Below are 5,000 nucleotides of genomic sequence, written 5' to 3'. Positions count from 1 at the left end.
CGGCCATGCACCACCACCCACCGAATCAAGAAAGAGCTATCAATCTGTCAATCCTTCCGGTGTCCGGGCCTGGTGAGGTTTCCCGTGTTGAGTCAAATTAAGCCGCAGGCTCCACTCCTGGTGGTGCCCTTCCGTCAATTCCTTTAAGTTTCAGCTTTGCAACCATACTTCCCCCGGAACCCAAAAGCTTTGGTTTCCCGGAGGCTGCCCGCCGAGTCATCGGAGGAACTGCGGCGGATCGCTGGCTGGCATCGTTTATGGTTAGAACTAGGGCGGTATCTGATCGCCTTCGAACCTCTAACTTTCGTTCTTGATTAATGAAAACATACTTGGCAAATGCTTTCGCTTCTGTTCGTCTTGCGACGATCCAAGAATTTCACCTCTAACGTCGCAATACGAATGCCCCCGCCTGTCCCTATTAATCATTACCTCGGGTTCCGAAAACCAACAAAATAGAACCGAGGTCCTATTCCATTATTCCATGCACACAGTATTCAGGCGGGCTTGCCTGCTTTAAGCACTCTAATTTGTTCAAAGTAAACGTGCCGGCCCACCGAGACACTCACTCAAGAGCACCCTGGTAGGATTGCAACGGGGTCCGCCTCGGGACGCACGAGCACGCACGAGGCGCGTCGCACGCCTTCAGCTCGCCCCACCGGCAGGACGTCCCACGATACATGCCAGTTAAACACCGACGGGCGGTGAACCAACAGCGTGGGACACAAATCCAACTACGAGCTTTTTAACCGCAACAACTTTAATATACGCTATTGGAGCTGGAATTACCGCGGCTGCTGGCACCAGACTTGCCCTCCAATAGATACTCGTTAAAGGATTTAAAGTGTACTCATTCCGATTACGGGGCCTCGGATGAGTCCCGTATCGTTATTTTTCGTCACTACCTCCCCGTGCCGGGAGTGGGTAATTTGCGCGCCTGCTGCCTTCCTTGGATGTGGTAGCCGTTTCTCAGGCTCCCTCTCCGGAATCGAACCCTGATTCCCCGTTACCCGTTACAACCATGGTAGGCGCAGAACCTACCATCGACAGTTGATAAGGCAGACATTTGAAAGATGCGTCGCCGGTACGAGGACCGTGCGATCAGCCCAAAGTTATTCAGAGTCACCAAGGCAAACGGACCGGACGAGCCGACCGATTGGTTTTGATCTAATAAAAGCGTCCCTTCCATCTCTGGTCGGGACTCTGTTTGCATGTATTAGCTCTAGAATTACCACAGTTATCCAAGTAACGTGGGTACGATCTAAGGAACCATAACTGATTTAATGAGCCATTCGCGGTTTCACCTTAATGCGGCTTGTACTGAGACATGCATGGCTTAATCTTTGAGACAAGCATATGACTACTGGCAGGATCAACCAGGGAGCTGCGTCAACTAGAGCTGAGCAGCCGGCCGCCCGGGAGTGTGTCCCGGGGGCCCGCGCGAACACGCAAGCGTCCGCTCAATTATTCTGCAAACAGGAGGAGGCTGAGCTCCCCTGCACAATACACCTCGAAACCCTCTCAGGTCCCGGCGGCGCGCAGCGCCGTCCTAAGTACTTGGTCGGGTTCGAGAGAGGCGCAATCGCCCGGAGTTTGGCGAGTAGACGCTTTAGGTGCGACCACCCGTGCTCCCAACTGAGCTTGCCGCTGCCGACAGAGGCCCGGGAGCGTGCTGTCGTGGCATTGCCGGCGGGAGACAACACGCGCCACCTACGGTGGCCGGCAGCTCCAACGCCAGCGCCACAGAAGGACAAAAGCCCCACTTGGGTGCCGAAGCGAACTCTCCCAGCACAGCGCACGCGCCAACACGTCCGCACAGCTGCGATACAATCCACCTGCGAGAACCGCAGAGGCGACCGAGCAGCAGACGGCGTCGCGGCGCCGAGCGCCGGGCGGCGGCGCATCCTCAGCGCACACAGTCCTCAATCGGACCAGCACACTGCAGATGTCCACCGCGCTTCGCACCGGGCCCGCGAGGACCTACTTTGGCCGCACGGCGCCGCGTGCAGGGTGCGCCGGCGCGCAGCTACGCCGCCTGCCGCCTCCGTCGGCCGGCGCGCCTGCCACTGGCCGCCCCCACCAGCCGGCTGTAGCGCGTGCGCCCACGCACCGCGCGGCCAGCACGCCGGGAGGCCCCCCCTCACCGGCCGGGGACGGTCCCACCCAGCCACCGCCGCGTATCGCTTCACACCCACATGCCATTCACGTTCGTGGGCATGGTGGGTATCGCTGAAACAACCGGTTGGTAGCTCAACCGATCGTCGCCATCACTGATTCACCTCTAGCGAGAACAACCGCACCACAACGGTTTACCAGTTCTTCATTTGCGTAACGTCACCAGCAAACGTAGACGTCCATCGCCATTTGCAAATTCAACGATTGTTGCATGCCTGTGTCAGGTGTCACGACACACTATGTCTGCCCACATACACGCAACAACATGTGCACGCTTCGCGAACACGTGGAAGGTGGCCCCCGTACGTATGCGATGTCCATTGCGCGAACGACTGTCAACCGGCCTCTGTCGCATGTCGCAGATGTGGAACGCAGTGCACCATGCTATCACGGTGTGTGAGAAGAGACGACTACGTCTGACAACACGCGCCACTACATCAACAGACGGCTCATGCCGATCGCCATCCACGGCATACCATACTGCAATCCAGCTCTTATAGGGAGACGACATGTAGCTGAGTGCACAATATTTGGACCGTATGGTTCGCCGTTGTTGGCGCAGTCGTGGTACGGTCACACATGTACCACGATGTATCATTCAGTACATGAGGACCAATGTGCAGTACAGTGTGTGATTTGGACGTACAACATCAGCGGACAGTTGACACAAGCCGTACCACAACGTAGGCTGTGCTTCGCCATGCGAATGCCAATGAACAACTGCGAAGGGCATTGAGCATGTACGTCCTGCTGCCATCCGCATTACAGTGTATAGCTGCAAGGTGTTTAACATGAAGCGATACTCTGGGGACCGGGCAGTGCGAGTAGCAAACTATATTGCGGGGGTTGCAGTTAGGCAACACTACACTAATTTAACGCGTCGTATGACAATTACAGAGCAGGTTAAGGCCCAACGTGTGTTGGGTTAAGGCCCAACGTGTGTTGGGTTAAGGCCCAACGTGTGTTGGGTTAAGGCCCAACGTGTGTTGGGTTAAGGCCCAACGTGTGTTGGGTTAAGGCCCAACGTGTGTTGGGTTAAGGCCCAACGTGTGTTGGGTTAAGGCCCAACGTGTGTTGGGTTAAGGCCCAACGTGTGTTGGGTTAAGGCCCAACGTGTGTTGGGTTAAGGCCCAACGTGTGTTGGGTTAAGGCCCAACGTGTGTTGGGTTAAGGCGCAACGTGTGTTGGGTTAAGGCGCAACGTGTGTTGGGTTAAGGCGCAACGTGTGTTGGGTTAAGGCGCAACGTGTGTTGGGTTAAGGCGCAACGTGTGTTGGGTTAAGGCGCAACGTGTGTTGGGTTAAGGCGCAACGTGTGTTGGGTTAAGGCGCAACGTGTGTTGGGTTAAGGCGCAACGTGTGTTGGGTTAAGGCGCAACGTGTGTTGGGTTAAGGCGCAACGTGTGTTGGGTTAAGGCGCAACATAGGTTAGGTTAAGGCGCAACATAGGTTAGGTTAAGGCGCAACATAGGTTAGGTTAAGGCGCAACATAGGTTAGGTTAAGGCGCAACATAGGTTAGGTTAAGGCGCAACATAGGTTAGGTTAAGGCGCAACATAGGTTAGGTTAAGGCGCAACATAGGTTAGGTTAAGGCGCAACATAGGTTAGGTTAAGGCGCAACATAGGTTAGGTTAAGGTACAATATAGGTTAGGTTAAGGTACAATATAGGGTAGGTTAAGGCGCAACATAGGTTAGGTTAAGGCACAACACGGGTTAGGTTAAGGCACAACACGGGTTAGGTTAAGGCACAACACAGGTTAGGTTAAGGCACAACACGGGTTAGGTTAAGGCACAACACGGGTTAGGTTAAGGCAGAATACGGGTTAGGTTAAGGCACAATACGGGTTAGGTTAAGGCACAATACGGGTTAGGTTAAGGCACAATACGGGTTAGGTTAAGGCACAATACGGGTTAGGTTAAGGCACAATACGGGTTAGGTTAAGGCACAATACGGGTTAGGTTAAGGCACAATACGGGTTAGGTTAAGGCACAATACGGGTTAGGTTAAGGCACAATACGGGTTAGGTTAAGGCACAATACGGGTTAGGTTAAGGCACAATACGGGTTAGGTTAAGGCACAATACGGGTTAGGTTAAGGCACAATACGGGTTAGGTTAAGGCACAATACGGGTTAGGTTAAGGCACAATACGGGTTAGGTTAAGGCACAATACGGGTTAGGTTAAGGCACAATACGGGTTAGGTTAAGGCACAATATGGGTTAGGTTAAGGCACAATATGGGTTAGGTTAAGGCACAATATGGGTTAGGTTAAGGCACAATATGGGTTAGGTTAAGGTACACATTGTTGTAAGGAAAGGTGTTTTGGGGGGGGGGGGCGGCAGTTTGTTGATTGTGATTATCGTAAGTAAATGACTGCGGCATCATCTGATTTGCCACGTCAGGGTGCACCTTTGGCTCATAACAGGCGGCGCTCTGATTCCATGCTTGTGGCAGACCTGTGTCTTTCATTCCTGCCATTGTTTGTGTGGTGTGACAGGAGGCAGTATTGTGATGTTGGGTGCACCCCTGTGTGGGACATGTGTGGGTGTTGGTGGCTTAGCTGAGCAATGGTGGTTGTCGGAAGGGTGGGATATTCTGTTTTCCGAGTGGACCTCCCGGTCTGGTTATGATAGTGTGGATTGTCTAATGTGGCAGAGAGGATGCACTGGGTGTTGTTCCATGCTGGTGCTTACATATCGTCTGCGTGCCTGTTACAGGCAGAGAGTAGTGCGTGATAAGAGTGTCTGGCTGACGTGTGATTGTGAGCAGAGTCTTTCAGCATGTATACGGACAGGTCTATACATTATCTGTATTCTGATGGCTCTATCT

General features: G+C 53.6%; 1 non-coding gene across 1 annotated transcript in view; it reads right to left on the bottom strand.

The window, feature by feature from the left end:
• LOC126433582 (small subunit ribosomal RNA) overlaps positions 1-1,380 on the bottom strand; it is a 1,910-nt gene extending 530 nt beyond the window's left edge. The window contains exon 1 of the ribosomal RNA XR_007578595.1: positions 1-1,380. This exon is cut by the window's left edge and continues 530 nt beyond it. This is a non-coding gene — a ribosomal RNA (small subunit ribosomal RNA).
• Between the last annotated feature and the right edge of the window lie 3,620 nt (positions 1,381-5,000).

This window comes from Schistocerca serialis, unplaced genomic scaffold, assembly GCF_023864345.2.
Source record: "Schistocerca serialis cubense isolate TAMUIC-IGC-003099 unplaced genomic scaffold, iqSchSeri2.2 HiC_scaffold_1169, whole genome shotgun sequence".
NCBI classification, from domain to species: domain Eukaryota; kingdom Metazoa; phylum Arthropoda; class Insecta; order Orthoptera; family Acrididae; genus Schistocerca; species Schistocerca serialis.
This window is presented reverse-complemented; position numbering and strand designations above follow the sequence as displayed.